Source organism: Macaca mulatta, chromosome 4 (assembly GCF_049350105.2).
Source record: "Macaca mulatta isolate MMU2019108-1 chromosome 4, T2T-MMU8v2.0, whole genome shotgun sequence".
NCBI classification, from domain to species: Eukaryota; Metazoa; Chordata; class Mammalia; order Primates; family Cercopithecidae; genus Macaca; species Macaca mulatta.
This window is the reverse complement of record NC_133409.1, coordinates 146,716,332-146,730,525: the sequence shown is the minus strand read 5'-3', so window position 1 is coordinate 146,730,525 and position 14,194 is coordinate 146,716,332. Positions and strand designations below refer to the sequence as shown.

The 14,194-nt window shown below is 46.4% G+C and overlaps 1 long non-coding RNA gene across 1 annotated transcript; it reads right to left on the bottom strand.

Moving 5' to 3' along the window:
* Positions 1-375: 375 nt before the first annotated feature.
* On the bottom strand, positions 376-13,967 carry LOC144340422 (uncharacterized). The gene is made up of 3 exons (XR_013416529.1): positions 13,842-13,967; positions 11,651-11,694; positions 376-1,366 (listed from the first exon to the last, which is right to left on the bottom strand). It is a non-coding gene; the product is annotated as an uncharacterized LOC144340422 (long non-coding RNA).
* Positions 13,968-14,194: the final 227 nt, after the last annotated feature.

Here is a 14,194-nt window from a genome sequence, read left to right as displayed (position 1 = left end):
TGTCCATCTGAGGTCTTGTTCCGCCTTCTCTGGTGGCGTCCTGTCATTTCTCTTCCGGGCGCTGACCCTTGCGCTCTTATTGATGGTTGTTCAGTTCCAGTGTCCTCCGGATGTTGTTGCTTGCTCCTGTGTGGGTCTCAGGGCCGGCCAGTGATTACCCTTTCTCCCCTGCAGGTGTGTCCATGTCTGTCTGCACCTGGATGGCATTGCCTCCGAGCAGAAGCGCTCCCTCCTCACCTCTCCACCTCGAGGACGCCATCTGGAGAGGTGAGTTCAAGGGTCAGGGAACAAGGGCAGGAGGGTGGAGGAGGACTGGGGAGATTCCAGAAGTGGCCTGCGGCGGCCTGGGGCAAGGGCCCAGGACCATATTTTTTTTTTTTTTTTTTTTTTTTTTTTTTTTTTGAGACGGAGTCTCGCTGTGTCGCCCAGGCTGGAGTGCAGTGGCCGGATCTCAGCTCACTGCAAGCTCTGCCTCCCGGGTTTTTACGCCATTCTCCTGCCTCAGCCTCCCGAGTAGCCGGGACTACAGGCGCCCGCCACCTCGCCCGGCTAGTTTTTTGTATTTTTTAGTAGAGACGGGGTTTCACCGTGTTAGCCAGGATGGTCTCGAACTCCTGACCTCGTGATCCGCCCGTCTCGGCCTCCCAAAGTGCTGGGATTACAGGCTTGAGCCACCGCGCCCGGCCCCAGGACCATATTTAAGAGCTGGGGAGGAGGAGGTTGTGAAGCAAGAAGAGGAGAGGGGACAGGGACCGGGAAGGGGGAGTGGGAGGAGAGGATCTTCTTGCATCTCCAAGATCGGGTGCTGTTATTATCTGGTTCTAGCCATCAGGCAAGTCTTTACTGGGTTACCTCCTGCCTGAACTATTCCCTCCCTCTTCCTCCACCCGCAGGGCAGGGTGGCGGAGCCCCTGCAGGCCCCAGCCCTGTGACTCAGCCACCAAAGCCCAATCTCCAGCCCAAGGGAACCAAGGGTATCTTCCTCATCACCCTCCCAGTCCTCTTCCCCTTCACCAGGCTCCAGACTCCGCTTGGCCCTTACCTCCACTCCTCTCCCCTCTCACCCCTGCCCCATTCCACTTCATCTCCCTCCCTTGCCTGAGGGCACCCCTGCCTGTTCCTTATGCTGGAGTTGATTTTCTACCATCTCAACTCAGCCAAGAGATCTCATCACCTAAAAAAGTGATCTGAACCTTAAGATCACATATGGCATATGGGGGTGAAGGTGGGGGTGGGAGGCACTAAGGGCAGGGCAGCAGGTGGGTCAGCCCCAGGTGCTGGCAATAGGTAGGGGTCCATGGTCTGCAGAGAACCTAAAACCAATAATGCAACTGATTAGCCCGTCTCTTTATCGTAAAACCCTGTGCTGGCAAACCTAAACAATGTTGGTGATAAAATGTTCCTCTCTCAAAATCTTTTGTTAGGATCGAAGTTTTATATAATTGCTTTGGTCATTGTTGAGTTTGTTTGTTTGTTTGTTTCTTTTTTTTTTTTTTTTTTTTTTTTTTGAGACAGAGTCTCACTCTGTTGCCGGGCTGGAGTGCAATGAAGCAACCTCAGCTCACTGCAACCTCCACCTCCTGGGTTCAAGCAATTCTCCTGCCTCAGCCTCCTGAGTAGCTGAGATTAGAGTCATGCGCCACCATGCCCAGCTAATTTTTGTAGTTTTAATAGAGGCAGGGTTTCACCATTTTGACTAGGCTGGTCTCGAACTCCTGACTTCATGTGATCTGCCTGCTTCAGCCTCCCAAAGTGCTGGGTTTATAGGTGTGAGCCACTGCGCCCAGCCTTGAGTTTCAATTAAAAAAAAAAAAAAATCCCCTCTATCTGCAGGGAGGGAGAGCATCAGGATAAATAGCTAATTCATGCTGGGCTTAATACCTAGGTGATAGGTTGATAGGTGCAGCAAACCATCATGGCACACGTTTATCTATGTAACAAAACTGTGCATCCTGCACATGTACCCAAGAACTTAAAATAAATGAAACTATTTAAAAAAAAAAAACCCTCTATATCCTTCAAATTGGCACATTTTAATTACTTATCCTTTATATTCTACATGGAAGCTAATTCGGAAAATTACTCCCCGCCCCCCACCAAACACAGCTACTTACTTGGAGAGTAGGTCCCTAAAGATTTGAAATGCTTTCTGCTCTCTCCAGTGTGGCTTGTGTCGTTAGCCCCACCGTACGGCATCCTCTTGCATTTAGTGAATATGAAATAAATGATGGTACACAGAGTGTATAGTAGTGATTGTACGCTGTGCTTGTAAAAATGATTAAACAACTTGAATCATTTCAATTATATGATTGCTTGGAGTTTTAATTTGTTTTTAATTTTTTTTTTTCCTGGTTGAGATGGGGTCTTGCAATGTTGCCCAGACTGGACTGGAACTCCTGGGCTCAAGCCATCCTCCTGCCCTAGCTTCTTTTTTTCATTTTTCTTCTTTTCTTCTTTTTTAGACAGAGTCCTCCTTGCTCTGTTGTCTAGGCTGGAGTGAAGTGGCACAATCTCAGTTCACTGCAACTTCCACCTTCCGGGTTCAAGTGGTTCTTGTGCCTCAACCTCCCGAGTAGCTGGGATTATAGATGTCCACCACCATGCCCAGCTAATTTTTGCATTTTTAGTAGAGACGGGGTTTTGCGATGTTAGCCAGGCTGGTCTCGAACTCCTGGCCTCAGGAGATCCACCCGCCTCAGTCTCCCAAAGTGTTGGGATTACAGGCGTGACCCACCGCACCTGGTCTGCCCACCCCTCTTGAATAGATGGGATTACAGGTGCCTGCTGCCATGCCTGTAATCCCATCCCAAATCCATAAATTTGTCGGTTTTTTGAATTTAAAACAAAATAGAATGTCAGCCTAAGGTGTAGTTTTTTTAATCAGTATAAATTTTAATTGGTACATGAAATATTTCATTTGACTGAACAGTATTTTTAAAATTTGAAGTTAATCTTTTATTTTAAAATTAAACAATGAAGAAGAAAATAATGATTACTGAGAACATGATTATTAACTGAAAATCATGTCTTGTATAGAGAAGCGGGCGTTGGAATGGTCCCCCAGGGTGTGAAAAGTGCGAGTTCTGCATTGAGCCCGGGCGTGGGACTTGCTCAGCCATCGCGGGAGCTCTGCTGTGCCAGATCTTTGGCTTGGGCTTCCGGTCCTGGATGGCTGAGCTCCACCTTTGAGTATTTTCCTCAGGAGGAGCTCACAAGAGCAACATTCCTTGAGTTTTGCCTGTTCAGAAATGTTTGGGCTGGGTATAAACGTCTTGGGTTACATTTGCATCTTTCAGGATTTCTAGGCGTTGTTTGCTGCGCTTTCTTATAACGTTGGGTCGCAGTTGCAGAGATGAGTGAGCCCCGCACATTCTTTTCTTCTTCCAGGTGATTTGGTCTGTTAGCCAATCAGTATCCTTGTCTTTGAGAGTCAGTTCATTTGGAAGTGTTGACTATTTATATCCACTTTTCCTGGGACATGGCCTTGGAAGATGCATAATCCTGTTTTCTTAGTGCTGGAAACAGTTTCAGGATTCTGTCTTCAAGTTCGTTCTTTTGTTTCCTTAGGAACTACAACTGCATATCTATTTGCTCTCTTGCCCATTTGCCATACGTCATTTCCTTTCAGCTATCTCGGAAGAAGAGCTTATAGGGTAAACTTCCCATTTAACTGTCTCCTTTCCATTTGCTCACTCGCCTTGTTACAGTCCTCTCTGTGTTTCCGGTGGCATCTGCTTTTCCTGTGTCACTTTCTATTTTCTCTTCTCCTCTGTGCTACTTTAATTTTTCTCTTCCATGTATTTCCTGGGTTTTGCCAGCTCTCTCTCTTTTGAGACAGAGCCTCACTCTGTCACCCAGGCTGGAATGCAGTGGCTCAATCCTAGCTCACTACAGCCTTGCGCTCCTGTGCTCGAGAGATCCTCCCGTCTCAGACTCCAAGTAGCCGGGACTACAGGCATGCACCACCATGCTTGGCTTTTTTTTTTTTTCAAGATGGAGTCTTACTCTTTTGGCCAGACTGGAGTGCAGTGGTGCTTTCTCGGCTCACTGCAATCTCTGCCTCCTGGGTTCAGGTGATTCTCCTGCCTCAGCCTTTCAAGTAGCTGGGATTACAGGTGCCCACTACCAGGCCCGGCTAATTTTTGTATTTTTTTTTTGAGACAGAGTCTCGCTCTGTTGCCCAGGCTGGAGTGCAGTGGAGCGATCTTGGCTCACTGCAAGCTCCGACTCCCAGGTTCTCGCCATTCTCCTGCCTCAGCCTCCCGAGTAGCTGGAACTACAGGCGCCCGCCACCACACCTGGCTAGTTTTTTGTATTTTTAGTAGAGATGGGGTTTCACCGTGTTAGCCAGGATGGTCTCGATCACCTGACCTCGTGATCCGCCCGCCTCAGCCTCCCTAAATGCTGGGATTACAGGCTTGAGCCACTGCACCCGGCCATTTTTTTTTTTTTTTTTTTTTTTTTTTTTTTAGTACAGATGAGGTTTCACCATGTTGGCCAGGCTGGACTTGAACTCCTGACCTCATGATCCACCTGCCTCAGCCTCCCAAAGTGCTGGCATTACAGGCATAAGCCACCGACCTGGCCATTAAAAAATATATATATACACACACACACACACACACACACATATATAATTTTTTTTTAGGAGATGGGGTCCCTCTTTGTCACTCCGGCTGAAATGCAGTGGCATGATCATAGCTCACTGCTGCCTCAAATTCCTGGTCTTAATCAATCTTCCTCACTCAGCCTCCTGAGTAGCTGGGACCACAGGTGCATGTCATGCCCAGCTAATTTTTAAAATTTTTGTAGAGATGGGATCTCGCCATCTTGCCCAGTCTGGTGTAGAACTTCTGGCCTCAAGCAATCCTTCCATCTTAGCCTCCCAAAGTGCTAGGATTACAGGTGAGAAACTACTAGGCCTGGCCTATTTTTAATGTTTTGTAGAGACAAGGTCTCACTGTGTTGCCCAGGGTGGTCTTGAACTCCTGGCCTCAGGTGATCCTCCCCCCTCAGACTCCCAAAGTGCTGGAATTACAGGCATGAGCCACCATGCCTGGCCTTAGTTTCTTTCTTTTTTTTTTTTTTTTGAGACGGAGTCTCGCTCTGTCACCCAGACTGGAGTGCAGTGGCACGATCTAGGCTCACTACAACCTCCGCCTCCTGGGTTCAAGTGATTCTTCTGCCTCAGCCTCCCAAGTAGCTGGGATTACAGGCACTTGCCACCACGCCTGGCTAATTTTTGTATTTTTAGTAGAGACAGGGTTTCACCATGTTGGTCAGGCTGGTCTCGATCTCCTGACCTCAATCTACCTGCCTCAGCCTCCCAAAGTGCTGGAATTACAGTTGTGAGCCACTGTGCCAGGCAACCTTAGTTTCTTAGTTGTGCTTTGGCTTTATGGAAGAGTTTTTTTTTTTAAAAATTTTAAATGAAATACTTATTTGAATTTTTCACCTGCTCAGTGACAAAAATTTTCTAATAAGTATTCTTCAGTTTTTGTATATTTATCTTGTTCCTTTTTTCTTTTTCTTAATTTTTTTTTTTTTAATTTTTGTAGAGACAATGTTTCCTTATGTTGGCCAGACTGACCTCAAATTTCTGGGTTCAAGTGATCCTTCCCTCTTAGCCCCCCAAAGTTCTGGGATTATAGGCATAAGCCACCAAACCTGGCCCTTTTCCTCCTTTTTTCTTCTAGTGTCTTCTCGTAGATCCCCTACTGAATCATCTGTAATTTATTTGAGAGGGTGAGATTTTCTTTTTTTCTTTTCTTTTCTTTTCTTTTCTTTTTTTTTTTTGAGACGGAGTCTCGCTCTGTCGCCCAGGCTGGACTGCAGTGGCCGGATCTCAGCTCACTGCAAGCTCTGCCTCCCAGGTTCACGCCATTCTCCTGCCTCAGCCTCCCGAGTAGCTGGGACTACAGGCGCCCACCACCTCGCCTGGCTAGTTTTTTGTATTTTTTTAGTAGAGATGGGGTTTCACTGGGTTAGCCAGGATGGTCTCGATCTTCTGACCTCGTGATCTGCCCATCTCGGCCTCCCAAAGTGCTGGGATTACAGGTGTGAGCCACCGTGCCCGGCCGAGAGGGTGAGATTTTCAAGTGGAATAAGAGCCAGGGCCTTTTCCAAGGAGTAAGTCAATGCTAGGGCAGAGTTGTCAACTGCCAGGCTGACTGTGGAAGGCACAACCAGCATGCACACAGAGCCCCTGGGCAAAGGCTGTGTGGCTTGCTGGTTCCAGGTGGTGACGGAAATCTGTGTAATCATTAGCTGACCACTGGGCTAACCAAGAAAAGACTTCAGTAGCCATACACAACACAGAATATAGATTTTACAGAATTAAGGAATTAAGTCAGAAAAGTCACTAAGCAAACAACAGCAATTACAACAAATCCTGGGGAGGGAGAAGAATCTATTTCTAGAGCTGCCACATCTTGTTATTTAAAATGTCCATTTTTCCAAAAAAAAAAAGAGACATGAAAAGGAATAAGGAAGTATGGCCCACACACAGGGAAAAAAAAACAACCAACAAAAACTGTTCCTGAGGAAATCCAAACAACGAACCCACTTGAAAAAAATACTTAACCAGCTATTTCAAATCTGTTTAGCCAGGCACTGTGGTGGGCACCTGTAGTCCTGGCTACTCAGGAGGCTGAAGTGGGAGGATTGCAGGAGTTTGAGACCAACCTGGGCAAAATAGTGAGACCTCCATTTCAAAAAAAAGTTTAAAAAACTAAAGAAAACTGTCTAAAGAATTAAATGAAAATATAAGAATAACTTACCAAACATCAACAAAGATAGGAATTATAATAAAGAACCAAGTAGAAATTCTGGAGTTGAAAAGTACAATAACTGAAATGAAAAATTCACTAGAGGGGCTCAACAACAGATTTGAGCAGGCAAAAGAATGAGTGACCTTGAAGATAGGTTAACTGAGATGATTTAGTTTGAGGAAGGGGGAAAGGAGAGAATGAAGAAAAAGGAACAGACTAAGATCTGTGGGACATTGTCAGACATACCAACATATACAAAATGGGAGTCCCCAAAGGAGAGGGACAGAGAAAGGTTAGGAAAAAATTTGAAGAAAAAAGTGGCCAAAAGTGTCTCACATTTTATCAAAAACATTAATAGTTTCATTCAAGCAGAATAAACTCAAAGACATTCACACCTAGACACATTTTAATCAAACGACTGAAAGTCAAAGCCAAAGAGAATTTTGATGGCCGGTTGCTGTGGCTGACGCCTGTAATCCTAACACTTTGGGAGCCCAAGGCCAGTGGATCACCTGAGGTCAGGAGTTCAAGACCAGCCTGGGAAATATAGTGAGATCCCGTCTCTATTAAAAATATAAAAATTGGCTGGGTGTGGTGGCTCATGCCTGTAATCCCAGCACTTTGGGAGGCTGAGGTGGGAGGATCACAAGGTCAGGAGTTCAAGACCAGCCTGGCCAAGATGGTGAAACCCTGTCTCTACTAAAAATACAAAAATTAGCCAGGCGTGGTGGTGGGCGCCTGTAATCCCAGCTACCTGGGAGGCTGAGGCAGGGAATTGCTTGAACCCAGGAGGTGGAGGTTGTAGTGAGCCGAGGTCATGCCACTGCACTCTAGCCTGGGCATCAGAGTGAGACTCCATCTCAAAAAAAAAAAAAAAAAAAAAAAAAAAATTCCGGGTATGATGGTGGGTGCCTGTAGTCCCAGCTACTCGGGAGGCTGAGACAAGAGGATTGCTTGAACCTGTGAGGCGGAGGTTGCAGTGAGCTGAGATCATGCTACTGCACTTCAGCCTGGACGACAGAGAGAGACTGTCTTAAAAAAGAGAATTTTGAAAGTAGCAAGAAGTGGCAAGAGAGAAGATACTCATTGCAGACAACCATCCTCAGTAAGATTCACAGGTAATTCCCCATCAGGATCTATCAGAGGGCAGAGGGAAGATGGAAATGAAGACATTCCCAGAAAAACATATATCGTCTCTACAAAACAAAAACAAAAACAAAACAACAACAACAAAAAAAAAACAGGCATGGTGGTGCACACCTCTAATCCCAGTTCCCAGGAGTCTGAGGCAGGAGGATCACTTGATCCTGGGAGTTTGAGGCTGCAGGGTGCTATGATCATGGCATTTTACCTCAGTCCTGGTGATGGAGTGACACCCTATCTCTAAAAAAATTTTTTTAAATAAAGATCTGAGCAGGAGTAGTAGTGTGTACCTGTAGACCCAGCTGCTCCGGAGGCTGAGGCAGAAGGATCACTTGAGCCCAGGAGTCTCAGGCTGTATGTGCTATGATCATGCCTGTGAATGACCACTGTACTCCGGCCTGGGCAACATAGTGAGACCCTGTCTCTGAAAAAAAAGAAAAGAAAAGAAATATTTCAAATCAGTAACTTTAGCTTCCATCTTAAGAAACTAGAAAAAGAAGATCAAACTAAACCAGAAGCAAGAAGAGGGAATAAGACCATAAAAACTAGAGTAGAGATAAGTAAAATAGAGAATAGAAAAACAACAGAGTAAATCAATGAGACCAAGAATTGGGTTTTAAAAAGATTAACAAAATTGACAATGCAAAGCTACTCTTCTCCCATTATACAGTCTGATTTCTGCAAATATGGTGTTTCAGTTATCTATTGCTATATGACAAATCACCCCAAAACATAGTGGCTTAAGACAGCAGCAACCATTTAAATAAAAATTCTGTATTTTAGGCAGGCTCTGTGGGTATGACTCAACTCTGCCTCCACATGGTGGTGGCTGGAATTGCAGCCACACAGAAGCTCAAATGGGGCTGTAACTTCCAAGATGTTCCACTCACGGTTGGTAGTTGGTGCTGACTGTTAGCTGGGGCTTCAGCTCTGGGCTTTTCCTTGTGCCATCTTGGGCTTCCTTACAGCATGGCAACTGCATTCCAAGAAGGAATGTTTCAAGTATTGAGAGTGGAAGCTGCCGATGTCCTGGAGACCAGCCTTAAAAGTCACACAGCATCACTTCTGACACCTTCTATTGATCAAAGCACGACACAGCCTGTCCAAATTCAAGGGGAAGGGAAACAGACTCCACTTCTTCATGGGAGGAATGGCAAAGAAATTGCAGCCATCTTTATTCCATCACATATGGCTTGCCTGCATGATTCCTCAATTGGCCGCTTTTCCTTTGTTTCTTGGGTGTTCTTGCAGCTGCTGTTGATCTGCTCTAGTTGCTGCAAATAAGAATTTATTTATTTATTTATTTATTTATTTGAGATGGAGTTTCGCTCTTGTTGCCCAAGCTGAAGTGTAATGACGTGATCTCAGCTCACTGCAACCTCTGCCTCCTGGGTTCAAGTGATTCTCCTGCCTCAGCCTCCCGAGTAGCTGAGACTACAGGCATGCTCCACCACGCCCAGCTAATTTTGTATTTTTAGTAGAGACGGGGTTTCTCCATGTTGGTCAGGCTGGTCTCGAACTCCCAACCTCAGGTGATCCACAATGCGCCCAGCCAAGATTTTATTTTAATACACTAGGGTGTGCCCCTCGCCCTCAAGGCATGCACTTTGCTGCTTCTCACATTTGGGTGTATGTAGGGGGATGGGAAACCAGGCAGAGAGGTCATAGGCACAGACTCTGGGGCCAGATGGCCTGGGTTTGAATTCTGTGTGTGTCACCTGCTTACTGTGTGACCGTGCGCAGTCACATCATCTTTCTGAGCCTCAGTGTCATTGCAAATGCTATGCAAGTATTTGCTTCTGCAGTTGCTGCTTCTCTATCTGCAGCCACAGGCACCCTCTGTGATCTTCCTTCTGTCCCTCTGCTGGATCCCTGCTGCTTTCAGCACTCTGGCCTATTTTAGTACTCAGGATCTTGGGTAGCTCCTAGGTTCACTGGAAATGGACTATGTTTCTGTATCTCATTCTCCATGTTGCTTCTAGTGATTTTTGAGAGGAGGGAGGAAAATGCTAATTTTATTCTACCATACACAAACCAGAAGTCCAACAAAAACAATTTATTTATTTTTATTTATTTATTTTTTTTTGAGACAGGGTCTTGCTCTGTCACTCAGGCTGGAGTGCAGTGGTGGGATCTGGGCTCACTGCAACCTCTGCCTCCCAAGTTCAAGCGATTCTCGTACCTCAGCCTCCCAAGTAGCTGGGATTACAAGCACAGGCCACCACACCGGGCTATTTTTGTATTTTTAGTAGAGATGGGGTTTCACCATGTTGGCCAGGCTGGTCTTGAACTCCTGACCTCAGGTGATCCACCCACCTTGGCCTCCCAAAGTGCTGGGATTACAGGCGTGAGCCACTGCGCCTGACCCAACAAAAACAATTTTGAAGAGGAACAAGAATAAGCTTTCACCACCAGCTATTATGATTAAAACTATAGTCTTGGCACATGGATAGCTCTTTTTCTCTCTGTCTCTCTCTCTATCCATCTTAATAGAACAGAGTTGGCAGCCTAGAAAGAAATCCAACACGTGCAGGCCTTTGGCTGTGAGAGAGGTGGCATAACAAACCACGAAGGAAAGAATGGACTAAGCGGCACATGGTGCTGAAAAAGCTAATATTAGATCCTTACCGTCCACCATACAAAGTACATTCTAGATTAAATACCTACACAGTGTCCATTTAAATATAGAGGGCCGGGCGGGGTGCGGTGGCTCCCACCTATAATCCCAGCACTTTAGGAGGCCGAGGCGGGCGAATCACCTGAGGTCAGGAGTTCGAGATCAGCCTGGCCAACATGGTGAAACCCTGTCTCTACTACAAATACAAAAATTAGCCAGGTGTGGTGGCGCACACCTGTGGTCCCAACTACTTGGGAGGCTGAGGCAGGAGAATCGTTTGAACCCAGGAGGCAGAGTTTGCAGTGAGCTGAGATCACGCCATTGCACTCCAGCCTGGGCAACAGAGCGAGACTCCATCTGAAAATAAATAAAAATAAATAAAAAATAAAAAAGGTGGGTCTAACGTACACTCCTCCCTATGGAAGCCCCTTTCCTCTGAAAAGACAGTAAAGGAATTTAAGAATTATAAAGCCAAAAGGACAAAGGGAATGAACAGGACAGGAGAGAGCAGCACACAGTGCTGGCAGAATTTTAGAAGCTGGAAAGCGGATGGCTGGAGGGTGACAGAGTCAGCAGCAGGGAGAAGGTGGCACCGAGTATGCAGACGACCTGACCAGCCAAAAAGAAGTGGGTTTGTAATGCAGAGCCTGCGCGAGGCAGCAGGTGCTTCTGAAGGCAGGGGTTCAGCATGGGGCAGAAAGAGAGGAGAAGCTGAAAGTCTTCCAGAGACCACTCCCATCGCATGCGGCCAGGCAGCTGCCCCTCCCTGCTCCAAGCAGAACTCTGGCCTCTTCTCTGGCAAGGCTGTGCCATCTACATGCTTGACTTGGTGACCTTGGCAATCCCAGACTCAGCTGAGGATGGAAGGAGGTAACAGCCTGGAAAGAGCATGGGTGAGTGGATGCTGAGTTCCAGGAAAATTCCTCTCTGGGGAAATGGACCAGCTCAAGAGGAAAGAGACACAGAGATTTCCATTCTGGTGCTTCCCAACAACCTTTCTTTTCTATTAAGAGACAGGGTCTCGCTGTGTTGTCCAGACTGGCCTTGAACTCCTGGGCTCAAGCGATCCTCCTGTCTCTGCCTCCTAAAGTGCTGAGATCACAGGTGTGAGCCACCGTGCCTGGCCCCTAATAACCTTTCATATGACAAGTTGCTAAGCCTCACCTATAATCAAGAACGTAAAAATCAAAGCAACAGTGAGATATAATGTCCCATAAAATTGGAAAAAAATTAATGGATTTGCTAAAACCAAATGGTGGTAAATATGTAGGAAACCTGAACTCCTACTCACACTGATGGTTAGGTAAACTGGTACAACTACCTGGGAGTTTGTCAATACCTAGTGAAGTTGCAGATGCTTAGACTCTATGTACACTTTCATACATGGATACAAGGAGACAGATGTACAACGATATGTATCATAGCACTCTTTGCAATAGTAAAAATATGGAAACAACCTAACTGTGCCCCAAGATGGAATGAATATAGTTGATAAGTTGTCTCTTAAAAAAAAAAAAAAAAAAAAGGGTCTTGCTCTGTCACCCAGTCTGGTGTGCAATGACACAATCATGGCTCACTGCAGCCTCAAACTCCTGGGCTCAAGCGATCCTCCACCTCAACCTCCCCAGTAGCTGGCACTACAGAGGCATGCCACCCTAACCACCTAATTTTTACATTTTTTGTAGAGATGAGGTTTCACTGTGTTTCCCAAGCTGATCTCAAACTCCTGGACTCAAGTGATCCTCCCACCTCAGCTCTCCGGTAGCTGGGACTATAGGCATATGCCACCACACGGGCTAATTTTATTTATTTTATTTATTTATTTATTTTTGAGTCTCGCTCTGTCGCTCAGGCTGGAGTGCAGTGGCGAGATCTCTGCTCACTGCAAGCTCCACCTCCCGGGTTCAAGCCATTCTCCTGCCTCAGTCTCCCGAGTAGCTGGGACTCCAGGCGCCCGCCACCATGCCTGGCTAATTTTTTTTTTTTTTTTTTTTGTATTTTTAGTAGAGATGGGGTTTCACCGTGTTAGTCAGGATGGTCTGGGTCTCCTGACCTTGTGATCCATCCGCCTCGGCCTCCCAAAGTGCTGGGATTACAGGCGTGAGCCACTGCGCCCAGCCTTATTATTTTTTTAAGAGACGAGGGTCTCACTATGTTGCCCAGGCTGGTCTTGAATTCCTGCTCAAGGGATCTTTCCACTTCAGCCTTCCAAAGTATTGGGATTACAGGCATAAGCCATCATGCCTGGCCGATCCTGTCTCTAAAATAAAAAATTTTAAAAGTCAGTTGCAAAAGCATCACCCTTTTCAACCAGATCCTTAACTGTAAGCAACAGAAAATCCTTCTGAGTTTAAGCAGGAAGAGGATTCATGGGAAGGATATTGGGTAGTTCACAGAATCACTGAGAGCTGAGGAACCACGATCCAAGACTAAACCATTTCTGCAGTCAAGCCCCAGCCCTTCGGCGGGTACAGCCATCACCTGTCAGCTCTGGGCAGGTACAAGGGAAGCTGCCTCTGCTACCCTGGAAACTTTCCACAATTGCTCTGCCTCGTGCAGTCTCTGCAACTCTAGTGCTGAATGCCAAGTTAGGGGAAGTGGGTCTGGCTGGCAGAGCCTAGGTCACATGCCTACCCCTATCACAAGGGCGGTGGGCAGGTGGCCTTTTAGCCTTTATGGTGGAAGTGGGCTCAGCCTCCTACATAGGAGGGGGTCTCAAACACTGAGCAGCTAAAAGAATGATAAATGGGGCTGGGCGTGGTAGCTCACACTTGTAATCCCAGTGCTTTAGGAGGCCGAGACGGGTGGATCACCTGAGGTCAGGAGTTTGAGCCCAGCCTGGCCAACATGGTGAAACCCCATCTCTACCAAAAATACAAACATTAGCTGGATGTGGTGGCAGGCGCTTGTAATCCCAGTTGCTTGGGAGGCTGAGGTAGGAGAATCACTTGAACCCGGGAGGTGGAGGTTGCAGTGAGCCAAGATCATGCCATTGCACTCCAGCCTGGGTGACAAGAGCGAAACTCCATCTCAAAAAAAATAAATAAATAAATAATTAAAAAGAATGATAAATGGGCACATCGCTATCATTTATGTAAAACTGATAAACACCCAAAGCAATGGACTAGATGGTGAATACGGAGATGGTTTGTTAACGTATAAATCACTAATAGGAATGATATACACTAACTCCAGGAGTGTAGGTACCTCTGAGAAGGGAAGGTAAAGGAAAAGATGTGGGACTCTAGTTGTATCCGTAACATTTTGTTTCTTAAAAATAAAACCTCTGGGCTGGGCGTGGTGTCTCACACCTGTAATCCCAGCACTTTGGGGGGCCAAAACGGGAGGATTGCTTGAGGCCAGGAGTTCGAGACTAGCCTGGGCAACATAGTGAGACCCCCATCTCTACAAAACAAGAACAAAAACAAAAAGTAGCGGAGAATAGTGGCGCATACCTGTAGTCCCAGCTACTAGGGAGGCTGAGGTGGGAGGATCGCTTGAGCCCAGGAGGCGAAGGCTGCAGTGGGCCGTGATTAAGCCACTGCACTCCAGCCTGGGTGACAGAGTGAGACCCTGTCTCAAAAAAAAAAAAAACCTCTCAAAGAAGGCAAAAATGTTAATATCTGTCTATGCTAATGGTGGGTACATGGGTTATCACTATATT